Here is a 25415-nt window from a genome sequence, read left to right as displayed (position 1 = left end):
GTCCTCTATCATCATCATGAGAAGTGATTTTAATTCTGAATCCTTCTTTTCTGGTGTGATGGGGTGTTCAGGGCTTGCTATGATGGGGGAACTGGGTTCTGATGTTGCCATGTAACTTTGATTTCTGTTGCTTACGTTCTTGCGCCTGCCTTTTGCCATCTGGTTAATTCTAGTGCTACCTGTACTTCTGTCTCTGATTGAAGCCTGTCTTTCCAGTTGTCTCGCTTGTGTTTGGTCTTCTAGGAGTCCAGATGTCTTTGTGATTTTTTCTAGCTGTCCTGATTACAGTGGTATCTCTAGGATGCCTCAGGATATGGTGCCTCCTATGTAGTAGTCCAGCTAGGTGTCTGCTGTTCTGGGTGCAGTGTCTCCTCTTGGATATCTCAGGGTATGTTGTCTGACACTCTGAGTTCAGTTGTTCCTCTGTGGCTCTGGGTTGAGCGGACCTTCCAGTATGTCTCAGGCGGTGACCGTGGTCCACACAACTGCAGACCTGGTAGAGGTCTGGTCCGAGACTCAGACTCGGGAGATGAGCAGAAAAGGGGTGCTAGCCGGCAGGGGCGCGGGGGAAGGGGGGCGGGGAGGGGTATCTGCTGGGTTCTGAGCACTCAGGGCGCCCAGCTATGAGCTCAGGGTAGTATGTGGGTTTTCCTACCTAAAGCTGGTTGTGGGATCTGTGGATCCCCCCCCCCGAATATGTCTGGCGGAATCCGGGGTGCACTCACCCGCAGGCCTCAGACCGGAGGAGGGGCGAGCAGCAGAAGGAGCGTGCTAGCACTTGCTATGGGTTCTATGGATCCCCCAGAATGTGTCTGGCAGAATCCAGGGTGCACTCACCCGCAGGCCTCAGACTGGAGGAGGGGCGAGCGGCGGAAGGGGCGTGCTAGCACTGGCTATGGGTTCTATGGATCCCCAAATGTGTCTGGTGGACTCCGGGGTGCACTCACCCGCAGGCCTCAGACTGGAGGAGGGGTGAGCGGCGGAAGGGGCGTGCTAGTGCTGGCTATGGGTTCTATGGATCCCCCAGAATGTGTCTGGCGGATTCCTGGGTGCACTCACCTGCAGGCCTCAGACTGGAGGAGGGGCGAGCGGCGGAAGGGGCGTGCTACCGCTGGCTATGGGTTCTATGGATCCCCCAGAATGTGTATGGCGGATTCCTGGGTGCACTCACCCGCAGGCCTCAGACTGGAGGAGGGGCGAGCGGCAGAAGGGGTGTGCTAGCACTGGCTATGGGTTCTATGGATCCCCCAGAATGTGTCTGGGGGACTCCGGGGTGCACTCACCCGCAGGCCTCAGACTGGAGGAGGGGCGAGCGGCGGAAGGGGCGTGCTAGCGCTGGCTATGGATCCCCCAGAATGTCATTCTCACATTTTTGAAAATACTTAAATCAAGCCAGAAATTCCATAAAGTCATAAATTAATCTAAGCAGGATTATCTCAAGTACTTCCATCTTCATATTGATCTGCAAGACACTTGCCCAATGAAATGTTCCATCATCCAGGAACTAATTACACCAAGTGTTAGTCAGTAGGCATCCCTTGTTGGCCACTCACACCAAGTAAATGTGGAGTGTGGCAATGTTAAACATGATAAGGCACATCAGTAGCAACAAGTAATCCTTAGATAAATCTCTGGTGTAATGCAACTCCAGAACTCACAGTAGCTGTACAGGATAGTGAGCAATCTCTAGGGAACTCATTTGCCCACTATAGCTCTTTCCGCATGGTGTCTGCCATATAGTTTTTCAGCCATAGCCACCTCTCTGAATCATTTACCACATTTATTATATTATTTGCATGAAAGGGCCTGAGTTAAGTTTGCATCCTTGAATAACAATTATTTTCTGGCACCGTTTGGTTCTTTTAAATATTTATCTGGTACCAAATTCATGATAGATTTGATCACATCTCTTAGAAAAAAATTACCCAGTTTTTTTTTTTTTACTTGAATGATGAATGTAGAAAATTGCAACTCTGAGGCACAGAAGTTTCTTTGAAACAAGCTGTGACTTATCTGTGGGAGGTGTTGTTTGCATATCACAAATATCAATTTATTCTAGGGAACTCAGTGACTGATGGCATCAGACCAGAAAGAGGAAGAAATACCCAATGCTCAACATCAAACACACAATCATAATAAAAAACTTTTTTCTCTGTATATTTGCAGTTAAATTGAAGATGAGAAGAGATGTCTGACATCCCTGAAGAGGCAGTACAGAGAGGGTGTGCATGAAAAGAAACAGTAGAGATGGAAAGGAAAGCTAAATCTTCTCTTATGCTTTTAGAGCCTTGTGCAAAGTAAATAAAATAATGTACTAAAGCATTTCAATTTTGTTTTCTTCTAGTATTTTCATAATTATGTCTTATGTATAATCTTTATGTTTTTTAGTAAATTGCTTATAAATGTTCAGTTTTCCTTACATCTATTTAAAAATAAGAAATTAATAAAATTAATTAATTAATAATAGGTAAATAAATAGACTATTCTAAACCAGAGATTTTTCCATGGATAAAGATACAGCTCAAAAATCCCCTAGGCCAAAAATGTAACTTTTTAGGTAAAAACATATGACTAGAGAGGTGGCTTAATGGTTAGAAGTGTATGCTTCTTTTCCAGAAGACCCATGATGTTTCAGGGTTTCCAGAACCCATATTTGGGAGCTCACAACTACTTGTAATTCCATTTGCAGTGGATCTGGTTTCTTTGACTGGCAAATGTGTGTACTTGTGTACATGCGCCAATATACACAAAGAAAAGTATATATACATAAATTTGAAATAATAATTAATTAGTTAATTAATTTTTAAAAGATGGCTTTTTTTCCTAATTGTGTGTTCTTTGCTTATTCCCCTAAAAATTAAATTGGCAGCCTAATTCTACCCTATCTAATCTACTACATGGATGCATATATTTGGTTTATGTCACTACAATACAGTTTCACTTAATTCAAAGTATTATCATTATACCTTAGAAAAATCCTAATTTTTAATCTTTAATAGGATAGGCATATGCTTGTTGACTTATCAGGTGACTTAAATCTGCACTCATCTGGGAAGAAAGATCCTGAACTAAGGGTTTGTCTCCATTCAGGTTGACATATGGGCAAGTCTGAGAGACATTTTCTTGATTATTAGCAGCATCCCTGGGCAAATAGTCCTGTAATATTTAAAGAAGAAGACTGAGCAAGTTATTTGAAGCAAGCCATGAGAAACAGCCAGTAAGCAGCATTCTTCCATTGTCACTACTTCAGTTCCTGTCTCCAGTTTCCTACTTGAGTTTCTACCCTGCCTTCTCTCAAAGATAGGCTGTATTCTGTACATGTGAGCCAAATAAACTAATTCTTCTCTAGTTTGGTTTGAATAGTATTTTCTCACATGAACATAAACATAACAAGTACAATGCATTTTATCCCTTCAGTTAAAGATATTTCTAAGTATAATAGTAAAATAACTCACTACACATTAATACCCTCAATGTTGTAACTAAGTAAAAAGAACTTTGTTCTTGATATTTATTTTCCAGAGACAAGTGTCAAGAAGTGTGTAAGATATACTACATAATAATATATTCTTTAGATGTTCAATAATGTAGCAAAGAAAATCATTTTAGAAATTTCATTCCATGCTGTTTTTTTCTGATTCTGGACACTTGTCCAGATGCAAAACATCATGAAACCAGAAGCATATGGCAGAGGTGGTTAAACTTAGGGTACACAAGAGGCAAAGAGAATAGGATTTAGTCTCTGATTCCTGTACAATTGCTCAATAAACATTCTCTCCAATATCTGAAGTCAGAGGATATTTTTATATCCATCAGTACCTTCTGTAAAACATATGATGTGAAGATTGAGACTCTCCTGTTAGGTGTTTTATATAGTTTGAAGCATCAGCATCTATCTCTCTTGGATTTCCCAGATCTGTGGAAGTACCACCCGGTTAGTAATCACACATAACTATCCAGTGTGCAATAGATGCACACTGAATGTTATCAGAGGACCAGAGTGAAAAGGGTTAATATGCAGATATACTGCCACTTTCTGGCACAACCACTTCTTGACATACAAGCAGTCTGAGAACATAGACAAACAAGGAAGAGCAACTGAGGCAAAACAGCCTCCAACTTTTACTTCCCTAAGTAGTTTATAACATGAAGTATCACTTTGTGTGGTCTAACATAATGCTGTATTCAACAGTAAGTTTCATCATCTTCAGGTTACACTGCTGATGGTTATGATGAAACTTCTCTCAGAATATTGGGCATTGAGCCTTGATTGGACACCAGAGTGAATACTAGTGGAATAGTAGAGCAAGAGTATAAACAATTGTCTGGATTTGTGCTGGTACCAGTTTAAGTCATTGCTAATGCTCTGACTTGAGAGTCAAGTAATGAAAACTGTTTCCAAGATATGCCGCCGGGGTGGGGGTGTATACTGAATCACTTGGATGTCACATCTGCCATATGATAGTAGAAAACTATAGATGACACAATTAACAATGTGATAATAGGATTTCCATGATTAGAAAATAATTGCTCCTATCCTGGGCACAGGGCCAGAAAATGCTGCTGCAAGGAGAAATGTGGAGCACTGTGGGTGCTAAAGGAGCACTGCAGTGGTGCATAAGCTGCTGAGACGTGGAACTGATGCTGTGATGGACAAGACAGATGAGGTCAATGGTGGAGCAATCATTGTACAGTGGATTTTATGGGTTGTTGTCCATCACCCTGGATCTTAAGCAGATGTTGATTCATCCCCTGAAAAGCTGCTTGGATGTAAGTTCTGCTCAATAATGGATACCTGAGATCAAAACCTATGTACTTTCTAAATTGGATATCTTTGAAGGACGACCATGGACTGCATTGCTGCTGAGGGCTATGTGTGGGTCAGTGGCCCTGATGTGACTGGGTTCAGGTTGCTGTCTAAGGACTATGTTGTCCCCTGGGGTTATTCATAGCCTGTTCTATGGCCTGAATTTGTGTTAGTGTCTGTGGGCTGTACTGAACCCAAAAACTTTCCTATTGTGAGTGGCTTAGACTTCCACCTAAGACTATATTGGTCTCCAGGTCCAGGCTGCTGCTGAGAGCCATATCTGGTACAAGGTATCTATGTATGTCTCTGCTCTCACTTTCTCTATTTTTTGTTGATGTATACAATACCTATTTATTTGTACAGGTTAATTCTATATCCTGCCACTTTACTCAATTTGTTGATCATTTCTAGAAGGTTTCTGATAGAATTTTAGGAATCTCTAATGTATTATTAATCAGTTACAAATTTGATTGAAATTTGATTTTTTTCTTTCTCTGTTTGTATCTCTTTGAATTTATTTCTTTATTTATTGTTTCATTTACTCTTTCTATAACATTATTGAAAAGGAGTCTATTCTGATGGTTTTAAACATTTCTAGATCCTTTCTGAGTGATGACCAATTATCTACTTTTAGTCTAACATGTATAAAAAGAAACGCTGTATCATTTCCAAAAATATCACTTTACATTTGATACTATGGTTATAAAAATCAAATCACAGTTTAGAAATTTAATTCCTCCCTGTTGCAACTAATCTCTTTCTCCATTATAGCACCATTGCATTGCATAGAGAAGACAACACAGTACTCCTGTTCTAGAGTTCTCAATTTGCCCCCTTCTTTTTCACTGACAAAAGATGACATCAGTAAGAAATGAACAATAAAATTCAGTTGAAACAATAGTTCAATAGTTCTCTCTGTGTCCCTCTGTATCTCTCTCTGTGTTTCTCTCCCCCATGTGTCTGCAACACCTTCAGCTTCTTCAATCTTCTCTCTAACTTTTCCATTGGGAACCCCATCAGTTCAATAGTTAGCTGGGAGCATCAGCCTCTGTATATGTCAGGCTCCAGCAGATCTCTAAGGAGACAGCTATATCAGGCTCCTTTCATCATTCACTTCCTGGCATCAACATCATCATTTGCCTTTGATGACTACACATGGAATAGATTCCCAGGTGGAACAGTCTGTACAGCCCTTCTTTCAGTTTCCATTCCACACTTTGTCCCTATATTTGCTTTTTGACCCGACCTGCGGGCCCTAGGTTATTCGTGAGGGACGAGGAGGATTGCAACCTGGAAGAATGGGCGAGAGAGAGAATGGACTCAAGGAAGCAAATGCTTGTCAAGAGTCATATATTTGGGCACCAAGTGCTTATTTATAATACATTTTTCAAAGGGAGGGGTAAGAGGGATCCAGGTAATGGGAAAGTTGGATCCAGGTGATGGGAAAGTTGGATCCAGGTGATGGGAAAGTACAGAATCTTCTCGGCCTGTGCCCTGAAACAATGGCGGTCTAACTGCTTACTTCAAAAGATACGGTACACTGCTTTACATCTAAAAATCTATTTGTAACTATCAAACAGAACCTTGTGGTTGCTAGGGAGATGAAGCTGCAGGAGACATTGTGCAGGTGGGGAGAAGTAGGGGGTGAGGGTAAGAGGCAAGGGTCCTGGCTTCTGACAGCTTTTTTTGTTACTCCTTCTAAGAAGGACCAGAGAACTCACAATTTGATGGTCCTTCTTCATGAGCTTCATGTGGTCTGTGAGTTGTATCTTGGGTATTGCAAGTTTTTGGGCTAATAACCACTTATCAGTGAGTGCATACCATGTGTGTTCTTTTGTGATTGGGTTACCTCACACAGGATGTTATTTTCTAGTTTCATCCATTTGCCTAAGAATTTTTAAATTCATTGTTTTTAGTAATACTCCATTGTGTAAATGTAGCACATTTTCTGTATTCATTCCTCTGTTGAAGGACATCTGGGTTTCTTCCAGCTTCTGACTATTATAAATAAGGTTTCTATGAACATAGTGGAACATGTGTCCTTGTTATGTTTTGGGTTATCTGTTTCTCAAAGAACCAAAGAATCTGGGTTTTGTTGATACTTTGTATAGTTCTTTTTGTTTCTACTTGATTGACTTATGCCCTGAGTTTGAGTATTTCCTGCCATCTACTCCTATTGCTTAGTTTTCTTCTAGAGCTTTCAGGTGTACTGTCAAGCTGCTAGTGCATGTTCTCTCCAGTTTTTTGTAGAGACTTAGATCTATGAGTTTTGCTTTTACCACTGCTTTCATTATGTCCCATAAATTTTGGTATGAAAAGCCTTCATTTTCATTAAATTCTAAAGTCTTTAATTTCTTACTTTATTTCATTCTTGACCAAGTTATCATTGAGTAGAGGGTTGTGCAGTCTATACTTCTATGTGGGCTTTCCATTGTTTATGTCATTACTGAAGACCAGCTTTAGTCCATGGTGATCTGATAGGATGCAAGGGATTATAGTAATCTTTTGTATCTGTTGAGGCCTGTTTTGTGATGAATTATATGGTCTATTTTGGAGAAGGTACCATGAGGTGCTGAGAAAAAGGTATATTCTTTTGTTTTAGGATGAAATATTCTATCGATATCTCTTAAATCCATTTGGTTCATAACTTTTGTTTCACTGTGTCTCTGTTTAGTTTCTGTTTCCATGATTTGGCCATTCCTGAGAGTGAGGTGTTGAAATCCCCTAATATTACTGTCTGAGGTGCAATTTGTGCTTTGAGCTTTAGTAAAGTTTCTTTTATGAAATTATGGGGCCCATGGATTTAGAGCATAAATGTTCAGAATTGAGAGTTCATCTTGGTAGATTTTTTCTTTGACGAGTATGAAGTGTCCTTCCATATCTTTTTTGATAAGATGTGGTAGAAAGTCGATTTTTTTGAATATTAGAATGGCTACTCCAGATTGTTACTTGGGACCATTTGCTTGGAAGATAGTTTTCCATCCTTTTACTCTGAGATAGTGTCTGTCTATATCACTTAGGTGCATTTCCTGTATGCAGCAAAATTCTGGGTCCTGTTTATGTATCCAGTCTGGTAGTCTACCTATTTATTGGAGCATTGAATTCATTGACATTAAGAGATATTAAGGAAAAATGATTGTTGAGATTTTTGTTATCAGAGGTGGAATTATGTTTGTATAACTATCTTCTTTTGGGTTTTTGGAAGATTACTTCCTTGCTTTTTCTAGGTTGTAGTTTCCCTCCATGTGTTGGAGTTCTCCATTAATTATGCTCTGCATTGCTGGATTTGTGGGAAGATATTGTGTAAATTTTGTTTTGTCATGGAATATCTTGGTTTCTCCATCTATAGTGATTGAGAGCTTTGCTGGGTATAGTAGTCTGGGCTGGCATTTGTGTTGTCTTAGGGCCTATATGATATCAGTCCAGGATCTTCTGCCTTTTAATATCTCTGGTGTGAAGTATGATTTAATTCTTATAGGTCTGCCTTTATATCTTACTTGACCTTTTTCCCCTTTTTCTGTTACTGTTTTTAATATTTTTTCATTGTTTTGTGCATTTGATGTTTTGATTATTATGTGACAAGAGGAATTTCACTTCTGGTCTAGTCTATTTGTAGTTCTTTAGGATTCTTGTATGTTCATGGGCATCTTTTCTTTAGGTTAGAGAATTTTTTTATAATTTTGTTGAAGATGTTTGCTGGCCCTTTAATTTGTGAATCTTCACTCTCATCTATATCTATTATTCTTAGGTATATCCCTATTATTCCCGGATGTTTGGTGTTAGGAGCTTTTTGCATTTTGCATTTTCTTTGATAGTTGTGTCAGTGTTTTTCATGGTATCTTCTGTGCATGAGATTCTCTCTTCTATCTCTTTTATTCTGTTGTTGATGCTTGAATTTTGACTCCTGATCTCTTTCTTAGGTTTTCTGTCTCCAGTGTAGTTTCCTGTTGGTGTTTCTTTATTGTCTCTATTTCCATTTTTAGATCCTGGATGGTTTTGTTTAAGTAAGTCTTTCACCTGTTTGGTTGTGTATTTTTGCAATTCTTTAAGGAATTTTTGTTTTTTCTTTACCATTTACCTGTGTTCTCCTTGTATTTCTCTAAGGGTCCTATTTATGTCCTTCTTAAAGTCTTCTAACATTATCATGAGAAGTGATATTAAGTCTGAATCCTGCTTTTCCAGTGTGATGGTGTGTCTAGGACTTGCTATGGTGGTAGAACTGGGTTCTGATAATGGCAGGTAACTTTGGTTTCTGTGTTTGCCTTTGACCATCTGGTTATCTCTAGTGCTGCATGCACTCACTGTCTCTGATTGGAGCCTGTTTTTCCTGTTATCTTGCTTGTGTCAGAACTCCTCCAAGTCTAGAAGTCTCTGTGATCCTGTGATCCTGTGATCCTGAGATCTTGAGTGGAAGAGCTCCTAGGACTCAGGCTGCCTCTGGTATCTTGAAATCCTATGATCCTAGGCATATTAGAGCTCCTGAGGATCCAGCTTCCTCAACTGCTCTGTGTGCAGGATATTCTCTGCTTCTCTGAGTACAGTGGTTCCTCTGTTGCTCTGAGTACAGTGATTACTCTCCTGCTCTGAATACAGTTGTTCCTCTAGGATGGGTCAGTATATGGTATCTTCATTGGAGCAGACCAGTTAAGAGTCTGCACCAGTAAAAAAGAATAAACATTGAAAGGGAAACAAAAATAAATTTCTAAAGAAATATACTGAGTTTCTGGTTACACTGTCCCTTAGGGGAAAATGTCTACAAAATTATTTTAAAAGACATTTAAAATAATGCTCCTGTCCACTTAAACAGTTAAAAAGATACACATCTAAGCATTTAAAATCTGAATGAGAATTTAACACTCATATTTCATTAAAAGAAAGCAATAAAAAATGAAGCTCATAGCTGGGCAGTGGTGGCACACGCCTTTAATCCCAGCACTTGGGAGGCAGAGCCAGGCGGATTTCTGAGTTTGAGGACAGCCTGGTCTACAGAGTGAGTTTCAGGACAGCCAAGGCTATACAGAGAAACCCTGTCTCAAAAAAACAAAAAAAAAAAAATGAAGCTCATAGAATCAATGAAAAATAGTTAAAATCATTAAAAATTACCTAGATTAATGAGGTGAAATTCTCCTAATGCAGAGAATAACTATTACAAGAAGGACCAGAAATTGGTGGTATTTGAGATCTATACAAACCACTCATCCAGACAGATGAGTATAGCCAAAGCTGTCAGTTGCAATTACTCATGTTCCTCAGCCTCTCCCTCTCAAACATACACAAACAGAGTGCTCTGCTCCTCTCCAGTCAAGTAACACATTGTAGGCTGAACTGCCTTAGGCAAGTAAGATTTGTTAGAGTCTTATCACTGTGTGAGGAAAATGGGTAATTTGTGCACAGTAATAAACTCCAAAATTCTCAGCATCTACTCTGCTGATTTTAGGTGTAAAATCTGTCTCTGATCCACTACCAACGAACCTGTCAAAAATTCCAGCATCTACTTTGGACACCTGATAGATTAGGCACTTTGGGGACTGGACTGGCCTCTGTAATAACCAACTCAAATATTTCTTTCCATTAGTATATAAAAGACTCTGACTTGACTTGCAAGAAATGGAGGCTGGTTGTCTAGTGGTAACCGACAAAGACAGTGGAATCTGGGTCATCACAACATCACCATTCATTTCTGAAATTATAATACAATAGTGCAAAGTCATGTGCAAACTTCCTGAGCAATCTTTGTGAAATCTTTGATGTTATTCCTTTCAGGTGAGATCCTGGCAATTTTTGAGATTTAAAAATATATCAATTGCTTTTTCACAAAACATGTGATTCAAAGATCTAATTCTTAGAGTATACACCACTCAATCCAATCTACGTCAGAATTTTAATATTAGCACAGCTATTGTTTCATTAGAGTATAACAAAACCTCACATGTCCTGAAGATTGTGACCTGCCCCATCACAAATGAACAACACACATAGGCGTCCATAGATTACCTTCCTTTGCTATAGTCCTCCATTACCTCCATCTCTCCTTACCCTGAATCCAGAGCACTAACAGAAACATGAATTGGGCAGGATTCATCATTTTGAGGAAATGAATTTAGAAGAGTGATCAGTGGAGGCAAGAGGACAGTTGAGATTTTATCTCAGGCCAGAATGTCAAGGACCTCTCTAGGGAGCAATATGCAAATGCTCTGCACTGTATAACTGAGTACATAGAGGGGATAGTTGTATGGGCTTTTTGAATGTGAAAAATAACTCAAACAGTAAAGTTAATAAAACAAAATGTGGTGACTGAGGGAGAATAACAGGATGAAAAAAGACTGTTAATATATTTCAATTGAATTATAAAATGGATCAGAAAATTAGTCTTCCTGTATAGTTTGAAATTAATTTAAATTTTTTCTATATACACATGAATAAATTGCAGAGAAGGGAGGAATGTAATTAAGACACACAGCTAGTTATCATCATGGATGAAATGAGATCCCAAAACTTTGTGTTCATAGTCTTTAGTGCATTTCAAGAATATAAGATGGAAGCAAATCATTCAACTCTTTTCAACTTATTGACTGTACTGACTCTATATAAAAAATATGCTTTTAATTATACTCAAGGGAACATAGTTAAAGGATTAATGTGATTCAAAAAATCACATAATCTAAGCATAATTATACTTACTATACATTCATAAAATACACATATATAATTATTAACATATGTCCCATACATAAACAAATACATTATTCTAATAATTCTGAAATATTTTCGATCAAATTCTTTTACTCTTATAACAAGCACTGTTCAGACTTACATTTTTTTCTTTTCTTTTTTTTCCTTTTTGGGTTTTTATATATTTACATTTCAAATGTTATCCCTTTTTCTAGTTTCCTGCCCCCTGTGAATCCCCTTATACCATCCCCCTGCTTCTATGACAGTGTACCCCCACCAACCTACCCACTCCTGCTTCCCTGCCCTGGCATTGCTCTATACTGGGGCATCTAGCCTTCACAGGATGAAGTGTCTCTCCTCAATTGATGCCGAATAAGGCCATTCTCTGCTACATATGTGGCTGGAGCCATCCATGTGTACCCTTTGGCTGGTGGTTTAGCTCCTGGTAGACCTGTGGGGTATGGTTAGTTGATATTGTTGTTTATTCTATGGGGATTCAAACAGCTTCAGCTCCTTCAGTTCTTTCTTTAACCCATACATTGGTGATGCCATGCTAAATCTAATGGTTGGCTGCAAGCATCAACCTCTGCATTTGTCAGGCTCTGGCAGAGCCTCTCAGAAGACAGCTATTCAGGCTGCAGTGAGCAAGCACTTTTTGGTATTTACAATAGTGTCTGGGTTTGGTGACCATTCACAGGATGTATCCCAATTGTGGCAGTTTCTGGATGGCCTTCTGTTCGATCTCTGCTCCACATTTTGTCTCTGCATTTCTTCCAGTTGGTGTTTTGTACCCCCTTCTAAAAATGACTGAAGCATCCACACTTTGGACTTCCTTCTTCATGAGTTTCATGTGGTCTATGAATTGTATCTTGGGTATTACAAGCTTTTGGGCTAATATCCACTTATTAATTAGTTTATACCATGTTTTTTCTTTTCTGACTGGGATAGCACAATCAGGATGATATATTCTAGTTCCATACATTTGCCTTAGAATTTTATGAATTCATTGTTTTTAATAGCTGAGTAGTATTCCATTATGTAAATGTACCAAATTTTTCATATCTATTCCTCTGTTGAAGGACGTCTGGGTTCTTTAAAGCATCTGGCTACTATAAATAAGCTGCTATGAACATAGTGGAGCACGTGTCCTTGTTATATGTTAGAGTATCTTTTGGGTATGCGGCTAGGAGTGGTACAGCTAGGTCCTCAGTTAATATGGTATCCAATTATCTGATGAACAGTCAGACTGATTTCCAGAGTGGTTGTACCAGCTTACAAACCCACCAACAATGGAGGAGTCTTTCTCTTTCTACACATTTTCACCAGCATCTGCTGTCACCTGAGCTTCTGACCTTAGCCATTCTGACTGGTGTGAGGTAGAATCTCAGGGTTGTTTTCATTTGCATTCCCCTGATGACTAAGGATGTCGAATGTTTCTTTAGGTGCTTCTTAACCATCTGGTATTCCTCAGTTGAAAATTCTTTATTTATCTCTGTACCCCATTTTTAATAGGGTTATTTGATTGTCTGAATTCTACCTTCTTGAGTCCTTTATATATAGTAGATATTAGCCCTCTGTCAGATGTAGGATTGGTAAAGATCTTTTCCCAATCTCTTGGTTGCAGTTTGTCCTATTGACAATGTACTTTACTTTACAGAAGCTTTGCAATTTTATGAAGTTCCAGGTGTAGATTGTTGATTTACATAAGTCAGAAATCATTGCTGGTTTTATGCATTTTTTTAAATTCTCCAATTTCACTTGAGTGAAGTCATACAGTACATATTCTTCCATGAGTAAACTTAATTTTCTCACTTGAAATGTTTCTTTAAAGGTTCGCTCATGTTCTGTGAGTAAATATATAGTATATTTCTGTTGCAGGACATTTATTCTTGCATAAGAGCATTTTCTTTTTCTTTTTTTTTTACCTTAAGTAGTTATCAATAGAGATGCAATGAAAGTTTTATTTTATCATATTACACACGAGCATATATCTCTTTTTTTGGCTGTTCATACTGGCTTATTTGATGGTAGATGTGAATGTGGATATTTTATTGGGGTGTTTATGCTATGATGACCCAGTGTACATGGTCCTCAGTGAGGTGTCATGGATACTTGTAGCATAGCAGGTAAAGGCAAGTAGGGATAGGCTCAACTCCTGCTGATAAACATACATCTGTATCTTAGGTAGATCCATGGGAGTGTACTTGACTAATTACATAATGGATATAAAAATGAGTTCATTGATAGGAAATGGCTTTATGCAGCAATGACAACATTTTGTAAGCCTAACTTTTCCCCCAGTCATGAAGACATATGTTTCTTTATACTTAAAGATACTTGATTATTACATTATTATTTTAATATTTAGTTTTGTTTACTGGTGCAAGGAAAAATATACCCCAAAGTTATCTATGTAAATGTATTATGTATACTTAATTTTCAGCTCTCCTTGTTCTCACTGTTTATTTTAATTTTAGTAAAGTGATAAATAAACTGCTACTTATCTGAGAATACTGCAAGTAGAGAACATTAACAGACAGAACCATTGAATGTACGTAAGACAACCTAAATTTCTATTCAGTTTTGATGGAAGTTCAAGTAGTGACACCATGATGAAAGACAATCTAGTGATATTACTACAAAGTGTGTTCTTACTCTGTCATCCTGCAAGCTTTTTATTCACTTAAAAGATGTAAAACCTTATTTCCATAAAAAATGAGCATAGAATATCTACTGCAGTGATTTTTTATTTGTTTTGTTGTTGATGTTGTTGATTGTTTGTTTGTTTGTTTAACTTTTAAAGCCTGAAACTAATCAAAATCCCTTGCTATAAGTGAATGGATTAACAACCTTTGGTATACTAAGTCATGAACTATCATTGAGCACAAAGAAAAACTGAGATACTGACATCTGAATATACAAGGACAAAACATAGTTGCATATTCCATAGAGAAGCAAGTTTGACTTTTGGTATCCATTTGCATCCAGGAGCTAAGGCTATTCCACAACCCTTTGCACACAAATTCCACCAGGAAAGAGCAGGTCTCCCAGGTGTGCTGTCACTCCTAAGATCAGAGGTGAGATCACTCCAATAAAGGTTTAAAACTGTGCTGGCTAGGAGCACACAGGGTAGAGAAACAGCAGAGCAGCTGGGGACAGGATCTTTCTATTCTCCATCTACAACCAGGAGCTAAGGCTGTCCCACAGCCCTCCACACCCAAACCTCACCCAGGACCGAGATGGTCTCCCCAGGAGTGCTGACACACCTAAAATCACAGGCTCACAGGCACACAAGAGAAACAAGTTCCAGTCAGAGACAGCAAGACCAACTAACACCAGAGATAACCAGATGGCAAGAGACAAGCACATGAAACTAAACACAGAAACCAAGGCTACTAGGCATATCAGAACCCAGCTCTCCCACCACAGCAAGTCCTGTAAAACACTGTATCCTGGATCACAGTGTGTCCCAAAAAACTGGAAAAACAAGATTTGTATTTAAAAATCATATCTCATGATGATAATAGAGTACTTTAAGAAGGACATAAATTGTGCCCTTAAAGAAATACAAGAGAACACAAGGAAACAGGCAGAAGACCTTAAAAAGAAAACACAAAAAATCACTTAAAAATTATAGAAAAACACAACCACACAGGAGAGGGAATTGATTAAATCTATCCAGGATCTAAAAATGAAAATAGAAACAATGAAGAAATCATAAAGGCAGACAACACTGAAGATGGATGCAAGCATTACCAACAGGATACAAGAAATAGAAGAGAGAATCTCAGAGGCAAAAGATATCATAGAAAACATTGAAATAGCAGTCAAAGAAAATACAAAATTCAAAAAGCTCCTTACTCAAAACATCCAGGAAATCCAGGACACATTGAGAAGACAAAACTTAAGGGTAATAGGTATAAAAGAGAGTGAAAATTCCCAATAAAAAGGGCCAATAAGTAACTTCAAAAAATTATACGAGAAAACTTCCCTAACCTAAAGCAAGAGATGTCTATGAACATACAAAAAGTCTACAAAACTCCAAAAAGTTTGGACCAGAAAAGAAATTCCTACCATCACATAATAACCAAAACACAAAATGTACAAAATAAAGAAAGAATATTAAAAGCAGTAGAAGGAAAAGGTAAGGAAACATATACAGGCAGACCTATCATAAATAAACCAGACTCATCACAAGACTATAAAAGCCAGAATATCCTGGGCGAATGTCATACAGAAACGAAGAAAACACAAATGCCAACCCAGACTTCTATACCCAGCAAAGCTATCAATTAACATAGATGGAGACAACAAGATATTCTATGGCAAATAAATTTACACAATGTATACACAAATATAGCCCTATGAAGCATAATAAATGGAAATCTCTAACACAACAAGGAAAACTACACCCTGGAAAAAAACAAAGAATATAATCTTTTAACAAACCAAAAACAAGAAAGCCATTTAAACGTAATTCCACCTCTAATAACAAGAGCAACAATCACCTTTCCTTAATATCTTCTTTCTTTTTAATTGAATATTTTATTTACATTTCAGATGCCATCCCCTTTCCCCATTTCCCCTCCCTAGAAAACCCCTATTTCATGCCTCCTTTTCCTTTTTGCTTTTATACAATTTTTTAAAATTTTAATCAAAGGCTTTATAAGTTTGGTAATGCTCAATCAGAAGAGTAACCCAATACCCAACCTAGATATATCAACTATCTTTGACTGGTGAAGACACGTGAACATCTGCCTCCATGCTCCACCCTCTCTTTATCTCTCTTTCTCTCTCTCATCACCTAGCTTCTCCTCTCCTGCTTCTTCTCCTCTCCTTACTCCTTCTCTTCCTCTCATTACTCCTTCCCCCTTAGCTCCTCCTACATATCACCCTTTCTGTTAAAATAAAACTTTTCTCTCAAAAAACAATTGGAACATAATTATGCCTATTTGTACCAATGGGGTACAAGATAGTCCTAATACCCAGTCCATCATTTTGTTGACTAACCAGAACTTCTGACATCTCTCCAAACTGAAACACTTAGTTTTGAACCTGGCTTTTTTCTTGGCTTTAGAATGAATGTCAGCTGAAAACCATTCACTCAGATCTTTTCTCTCAAAGTACATCACCAGGAGTGGCTATGCGACTACAGATTTTCAACCCCGTCAGAAATCCAAAATGACTGAGTTAACTGAAATTATGGGAAGCACTAAGCATAGCTTCTAAAACTTAGCCAATATATAGAGACTGCTGAACAACTGGACAGTCCCTATACTACAGAACATTGGAGCATCAAATCTTCAGCCTTCTGGCCCAGAATCATCTGACAGACCTTACTGATGCAAAATTATTAAGGGCTGATTACTCTGTCTAGGCAGATATAATCAGTCGACTATTCTGCAAATATGTCCTTTTCTAGACAATAATTTGTCTGTAGATGAAAAGAGGCAATTCTTGCCTAGTGGCTGTCTCCCCACAACTGGAGTAACTCCTCAAAAAAAAAGATTATACCTTTTTTTCTCAACACCTCATGGAACCTTCTCTAGAACTGATCAAATAATCTGTCACAAAACAGGACACAACAGTTAGAATATTGAAATAATCCAATGAATCCTATGAGATCACAGTGGACTAAAGGTGCTCATAAATAACAACAAAACAATAGAAAACCTACATACACATGAAAACTGAACAACACTCAATGATAACTTGGTCAAGAAAGAAATAATGAAAAAATTAAAGACTTTTTAGAACTCAATAAAAATAAAGGCACAACATACCCAAACTTAAGGGAGACAATTTAAGCAGTGCTAAGATGAAAAATCATAGCTCTGAGTGCCTCCAAATAGAAACTGGAGAGAGCATACACTAGCAGCTTGACAGCACATCTGAAAGCTCTAGAACAAAAATAAGGAAATACCTTCAAAGCAGTAAACAGCATCAAATAATCAAATTCAGGGCTGAAAACAATCTCAAAGAAACAAAAGAACTATACAAAGAATCAACAAAACCAGAAGCTGGTTCTTTGAGAAAATCAACAAGATAGTTAAACCGCTAGCCAGACTAACCAGAGGGCATAAAGACACTATCCAATTTAATAAAATCAGAACTGAAAAGAGAACCATAACAACAAAAATCAAAGAAATTCAAAAAAATCATCAGATCCTACTACCAAAGCCTGTACTCAACAAAACTGGAAAATCTGAATGAAATGGACAATTTTCTAGACAGGTACCAGGTACCAAAGTTAAATTAGAATCAGATAAGCCATCTAAACAATCCCATAAACCCTAAAGAAATATAGTCATTAAAAGTCTCCCAACCAAAAAACTCATGACCAGATGGTTTTAGTGCAGAATTCTATCAGACTTTCCAACAAGATCTAATAGCAACTCTCTTTAAACTATTCCATAAAATAGAAACAGAAGGAATGCTACTCAATTGGTTCTATGAAGCCACAATTACACTCATACCTAAACCACAGAAACATTCAACAAAGAAAAAGAACTTCAGACTAATCTTTCTTATGAATATCAATGCAAAAATACTCATTTAAAGAATGCTGCTCAGTTAAAGAGTTGATGTTCCAGATACTGCTGATAAAATTTTCCATGGCCTGAGGTCAGTATTTCCATTTTGGTCAAGCTTCAAGAATGGCATGTTTACCTTGATCATGCTAGCCCTTTTTGTCCTGGGAATACTTTTATTTCTGCTCATCGTGTTAAATCCCATCATCATGTTGGCAGCCAACATGGCTTGAAACTGGAAATGGGCCCCCAGACAGAGTTATTAATTTAACAGGCTGGCAAGCCACGGATGGGTTAGATTCTGCACAGAGCCTTATCAACCTAAGCAAGAAAGTGCATTGTTTTTTTAATACATATTCCATCACAGGTAAGGAAGGCATTCTTGTCAGAATGACCTAAGACAGGATCAGTCCTGTTTCTGAAATAAAAAAGAGGGAGATGTGGAGAGCTTTGGGGGCTGCTTGGGAAGAATCTGACATTGGCCAAAGTCAAGGAAGTGGACTTCAGACAGATATCTGATATTAGGCTAGAACAAAGAAGTAATTTCAGGCAGGAATCTAAATCCTGGGCTAGAATAAAGAAGTACTTTTAGGCAGAAATATAAATCTTATGCTAGGACAAAGAAGTAAGCTTCAGGCATGAAAATAACTTTGGGCTAGGACAGGGAAGTAGACTCAAATATGCTGGTGATACTGATAAGCCCTTAGAAATATTTATCATGGTAGTGAAAATGGGACTTTGTTTTTTGCCTTGCTTATTCTTTAACTATTTTGTTTATTGTCTTGCTTTTTTCTTGACTATTTGCATCTATTGTATTGAGAGTTCCTCATCCTAGAACTGACTTTAATACTTGCATGTAATTAAAATGTTATAAAAGCAGATTGGGAAAAAAACTGCTTTGAGTTTTCATCTTATACCTATCAGAATGGCTAAGATCAATAACATAAGTACTACTCATGCTGATGAGAATGTGGAAAGGAAAACATTCCTCTGTCACTGGTGGGAGTGCAAATGTATATAGTCACTAAAAATAATACTGTAGTTTCTCATAAAATTAGCAATAAGCTTACCAAAAGACCCAGGTATACATACCACTGATGGAAATATATAAAGGGATTCTCCATCCTGTCATAAGTACACTTGCTCACCTATGTTCATAGCGTCATTATTCATAATACTCACAAACTGGAAACAACATAGATGTTCCTCAGGTGAAGAAAATATAAAGAAATTGTGGCACATTTACACAATAGAGTATTATTCAGGTGTAAAAAATGACATCATGAAATTTGTAAGCAAATAGATGGAACACTCCCCATTCTTGTGAGGCCAAATGGAAATCTAGTGCAAAAGAAACTTTTTGAAACCTTTAAGTGTGACCTTAGCAAGGACTTCAAGTAACAGAGTATATGGAACTTGAACCAGCCCTCACTGTAACCAGAAAGAGCTTTCAGTGGTAAAGCTGAAAAACCAACACTATTCAAAATATTTGACCTAAAATTTGTCCTGACTACAAAATATGCTGAAGCAAGGATGACTTAGAACTTGTAAGAGTAAAAAACTAGCCTCCCTCGACGCCAATGCCACAGGAGTCATCCCTCACCCAATATTGTCTCAAAAGCCAGGAAATGGAAGCGGGATAGCCCAGATACCTAGCACAGAACCAAACACCACTGGTCAAAAGTAATTGTAAATGAAATTGTAAATGAAATGATTCCTAATGATATTCTACTATACTCATAGATCTGTGCATAGCCTATTGTAATTAGAGAGATGTCTTATGGCAGATAATAGGAGCACATTCAGTGATGCATAGCCAATTATTATGCAGAACTTGGGGAACTCAGCAGAAGAGGGTGAGAAAGGATTGCAGGAGCCAGGAACCAGAGTAGCAAAAAAAATCTAGAGAACAAGGTCCCCAGAAGCTACTAAGCAGGGCTTCATAGGGGATCACAGAGATGCAGCACCACTTACAAAGCCTGAAAGGTGTCTGCACTAGATTTTTTGCATATATATTATGCTTGTTTAGCTTGGAATATTGTAGGACTCCTAACAATCCTAGTGTGAGAGACTCTGGCTCCTTTGTCTGAACTTGATATACTTTTTCTGCTACTGAATTACCTCATTCTGCATTAATGTGAATGACTGGGCCTAGTCTTATCACATTTTGTTATTCCACATTTGGTTGATATCACAGGCATTGTTGCTGCTCTTTTCTAAGGGGTAATGGAGGAGCAGTGAATTTGGAAGATAGGGTATGTGGAGAAGATGGGAAGAGAGGGGGAATGGAAACTGTAGTTGGGATGTATTGCATGAGAGAATGACAAAGAAAAAAAACCCTAGCAATAAAAAATTAAATATAACATTAAATAATATTTAAAATAAAGAATAAAAACAAACAAAAATTTGGAGTGAATATTTTTCAGTCCTCTAAATGGAATCTTCAAGGTGTGGGGAAGTGAACTTTTTAAAAACTCCTATCTTTTCCTCAGTAGAGCTGAACTGAGTTCTGGTCAGCCAAGAGTCTGCAGCCTCACAGCACTGTGTTTAATATAAACAATTTCTGCCCACAGTATGATACACACACACACACACACACACACACACACACACACACAAAGCCTACTAGTCCAAAAGATTTGGGGTATGGGTTCAGAAAAATTATGTACATGGCAATGGTATATCTTAGTGAACCTATAAATGTTCCATAGGATCTCAAAGCTTCTATCCCAAAAGCACAGTACAATTAGGAAAGATAATATTGTAGAAATTAAGTAAATTTTTGTCATTGGGTTAACATTTCTGCCGACAGCACACCACTGGAATGAAGCAGTAGAAGCTAAGCAGTTCATTGGACTAAGGCTATTGGCCTCTACACTGATCCTCAGTAATAGTGTTTAACCTTTCTCAAGGTACATGATGCCCCTGACCTCTGTGTCATCCATGCTCTGATCCTACTGCTCATACTATTTCTCAGCATCACCACATTTAGCCTTCTTACTGTCCAGCAGTATATCTATGGATATTGCTTCTGGATCCCTGATTTGTTTTGTATCTTGTTTCTAGGTCTACAGACTAGCATAGTCTCTGAAATATAAAGAGATAGAATATGCTTCTCCTCAAGTGAAAGCTTGCAAAGCAAAAAGAATCACTGAAACATTAAGTGCCATCAATGTTATTAAGGATTATAAGCACTGTGGGCTTTTTCTGTATGTAGGAATGACACAGCTGTCTGATTTAGCCTGTGGTTCCATCACTGAGTCCCAAAAATAGAGCTCTTTCTTCAGTCACTGGTTGTTTCCCACTTTCTACTCTATAAAATCTTTCAGCTTCCACTTGCTAATCTGCTTTCTTAGTTTTAAGGTTGTGATTTTTTAATTTTATGGATAGAATTGGTCTTACTTGCATTTATGCATGATGATATGGATTCCAGTGCCCACAAAAGTCAGAAGAATTTAGCAGATTACATAAAATAGGAGTTTAAAATGGTTGTGAAACACCAAATGAATGCTAAGAACTAAACTTGGGTCCTCTACAAGATCAGCCAGTGCACCTAAATGTGTTTTCATCTCTCTAGCGCTTCCTACCATGTCTTCCAAGATTTCCAATATTCTTTTGTATGTAACTGTCCTTGGTCATCCAAAAAGTAACAAATCAGAAAACTCTAAATATCTACCTTTTCCCAGAAGTCCTCTTAATCTCTTTTTCCTACAAATTTTAGTTCTATGAAAGTGAAAGTAATTATTTTGGTGTATTCTTCTGTAATTTTCAAGTATCTTTGATCCCTATATGTGGTAAAGTTCAGAGGTCTCATCATTTTAATAATTTTTCTTTAATTAGAAAATCCCCCAGACTTTCAGTCATGGTCTTTCTCAAGTATTTTCTTCTTTATGTACTGTGAAACTTTTCCTTAAGAAAGGGATATGGGTCATTATTCTCCTGTCTTACATACTCTTCAATCAACTTTTTTATTTGAACCATTTCACTAATGTTTTCCCAATGGCTTGTATTACCTAAAATTGACTACAGTCACTCTGAAACATACACAGAATTGTTTCTTCAAACAATTACCTTAGATTTTGTCATATATGACAGTTAAAGGCAATGTTATGCAACTATGTGTTATAAAATAAGAATGTTTAAGAATCACAGATATGACGAATTTAAGTAATCTTGGTTTTTCATTGTGTCACATGTCAGAAATCTCTAAATAACTTCCTCTCCAGAACTCACATTTATCTCCTTAAGGATGGTAAGTCATAGTTCTATATTTGAAAGATGTAAAATTAAATAAGATAATATCAAAAGAGAATAGAATCTGTTTTGCTTTAGGGTTGCATCGGTAGAAAGTCAGACAGATAGAGTTTACATATACACCATCTACCTTTCTTTCTGTCTTGCTGTCTATTCACCATGTGTGCACTGAACGTCCTAAAATCTGAGGGTTGCTAGCCTTATAAATAGTTGTATAACTGAAAATAAGTCTCCAGGCTTATCAATGTTGTTAGTTATACACATCATAGCTTTCTGATGGCTACAGCATTACACATCTTTTCCATTAAAAATTTTCTGAGAAATGAAGACAGTGAATATTCACTGAGATGGAAACATTGGAGGGAGAACAGGTTCATACTTTGATCTTCTTACTGTTATAATTAAGAATGACAATAACTGCATACAGTAAGCAGAGACAAAAAAAAGTCTCCCCTTATAGGTAAGAAGATGCCAGTACTAAAACTTCTGATAAAATAAAGAAATTTTTACTTTATTAAAAAAATCAAGCAAAGATGTTTGGTTGGGTTTTCAGTTGAGAAAGGGATGTAGAGGAAAGGAATAAAGTAGATTTTATTTTACTTTATTTTTATTTTTATTTTTATTTTTATCTTACTTTATTTGTCTCTTCCTCATGTTCCTCATCCACTTCTTTCCCTTCTGATTCTCTACATTAACCACTTTGTTTCTCCCTTGGGAGGCATTGTGCTCTAGTTGAGTTTATTTCCCAAGACAACAGGTATTTAACATTACACACTTTATCCGTACAGTTCATCCTATTGACAATAAAGGAAGGAATTGTGTAATTGTCTCCATAGTGTCTTAAAAATCACTTCTAAGGGAGTCGTTAACTCTACATCAGAAATCTTTAAAGAATAAAGCATAGCCACAAAAATATCTTAATGTGATGTGCTGTCTATAAAGCTCAGGCAAACATAATGCTCAGTGGAGAACTATTGAGCACTTATACCTCACATTATACAAAAGACCAAAATGTCCAAGATTGTATCTAAAACAATACCATAACACAACAAATTTACTAAGAAACGAGCAATGAAATGAATGAAATAAAATGTTTGCTAATAATATTAGTAGATTCATAAATCAAGGAAATTCAACATAGATATTTGAAAGTAATTACAATAAAATTTCTACATACAATGAGGATAAAAGACTAGCCCCTGTACATTAAAAGGCACACAAATGAGTAGAGAATATATCTGTGCTCATTCTTAGAACTGCTTTTTTAAAATGAATGTGTGTATTGTTCTCATGTTCTAAGGACATTATGTACATATTTAGTATCATCAAAGGTCAGAATATGATGTTTGGACCACTGCAATTGAAATTAAAGGCAGCTGTGGGGTGGTTAAGAGCATAGACTGCTCTGCCAGAGGTTCTTATTTTAATTTTCAGCTACAGCATGATGACACACCACCATCCATAATATCAGATCCCATCGTTTGGTGTGTGTGTGTGTGTGTGTGTGTGTGTCTATGTGAACACAAAGAACTCATATATACTAAATAAATAAGTAATAAAATAATATCTGTTTGTTATCTTATGGAGACTGAGAATCAAATCCATGTCCCTTTTAAGATAAACAAATGCCCTTCATCACTGGGCTTTCCCTCCTGTCCCATAAATGATAGTTAAATGGATATCATTTCCAGTATGCTAATAAACTCAATGTGATTCTAATAATATTTCTGAAAGAGTTTTGAAAGTTGGCAAACTCAATCTAGAATATATGGAGATAGACATAGGACAGCATTACTAAATAAATTGGAACCCTAGAAAGGTGGCATTATATCTTCTGACTTCATTCCTCCCTGTTGTATAAAATTAGAGTGATCAAGAATGTGGTGCACTCCTGCCTTCCAGAGGCATTGTAGGTGTGTACTTTGTGTCATATGAGTGTCAATAGGAGGGAGAGAAGAGAAAGATTATGTCTATAGGCTCAGCTCACTGTCCTGACCCGTGAATGTCTGAATAATAAGAAGCCTATCATTTCCTGAAAGAGGTAAGCATAAGATAGACAGACTTGCATGGGGCAAGAGCAGTCTTTCAGGAAGTGGATCCAGAGATGAGAAAAAATCTTCCTATGACCAATACTATGGGCATGAATAAGCCTGAGACATGCAATACTTTCAAGGGGCCACTAATGTGGACAATGTAAGGAATGAGCCTTTGGTGACTACCAAACAAGGACCATGAGGCCAAGACAGAAAGATAGCCTAATAAAACCAACACTCTGAGACCATAATGGGTGAGCAGGGCATAGCACAACTAAGACCACAAGTGACATGACCCCAAACTCTCAGAAAGACCTGTGACATCTGAGAAATACTTAGAGTGGGTGATTTTTGAGGAGAAGCAGCTGCAGCAGACAAGACTCTCACTTCTGCTTCCATAAGGTTTATGTTATGACTTGTATCACTGTGGGAGGATACTCATAACTCTGTGCACAGTAATAATCTGCCATATCTTCAGACTCCAGGTTGCTGATAGTGAGAGAATAATCTGCCCCAGACCCACTGCCACTGAACCTTGATGGGACCCCATCTGCCCGGTTGGTGGCACCATAGATCAGTTGCTTAGGAGATTTCCCTGGTTTCTGCTGCAACCAGATTAAATAACTGCTAATGTCCTCACTTGCCAGGCACCTGATAGTGACTGTTTCTCTCAGAGAGACAGACATTGAGGATGGAGACTGGGTCATCTGGATGTCACATCTGATACCTGGGAGAGGAGATAAAATGAATATCCACATAGGTAAGCCTGATAAAACAGGACATTTCCCAAATAAACACTAATCACTGTGTAAAAGAGAAATTTCCATTTTATTTCATTATACCTGGAAACCACAGCAACAAGATTCCAAGAAACTGAGAAAGGCCCTTCATATCCATTCTGAGTCCTGACTGTATTGACAATGACAGAAGTTGTGACTAGTTTATAAAGATGCCCCCAGGGCTGTGCAGTGAGGTCATGCAAATCATTGGAAACCACTTAGCACTGTGCACAGCTGCAAGGCTTACTCATCTCAGTACTTAGCAGAAGCCCAGTGTCCTTAGAAACCTAAGGTCAAACCACTTGTATGTCTCCAGAAAATAAATTTCTTTTCAAAGATT

General features: G+C 37.7%; 1 pseudogene; it reads left to right on the top strand.

The window, feature by feature from the left end:
* Positions 1 to 24153: 24153 nt before the first annotated feature.
* LOC117715877 (small nucleolar RNA SNORA17) lies at positions 24154 to 24293 on the top strand (annotated as a pseudogene).
* Positions 24294 to 25415: the final 1122 nt, after the last annotated feature.

This window comes from Arvicanthis niloticus, chromosome 9, assembly GCF_011762505.2.
Source record: "Arvicanthis niloticus isolate mArvNil1 chromosome 9, mArvNil1.pat.X, whole genome shotgun sequence".
Classification (NCBI taxonomy): domain Eukaryota; kingdom Metazoa; phylum Chordata; class Mammalia; order Rodentia; family Muridae; genus Arvicanthis; species Arvicanthis niloticus.
The sequence above is the reverse complement of the archived record's forward strand: the minus strand, read 5'-3'. Positions and strand labels throughout refer to the sequence as shown.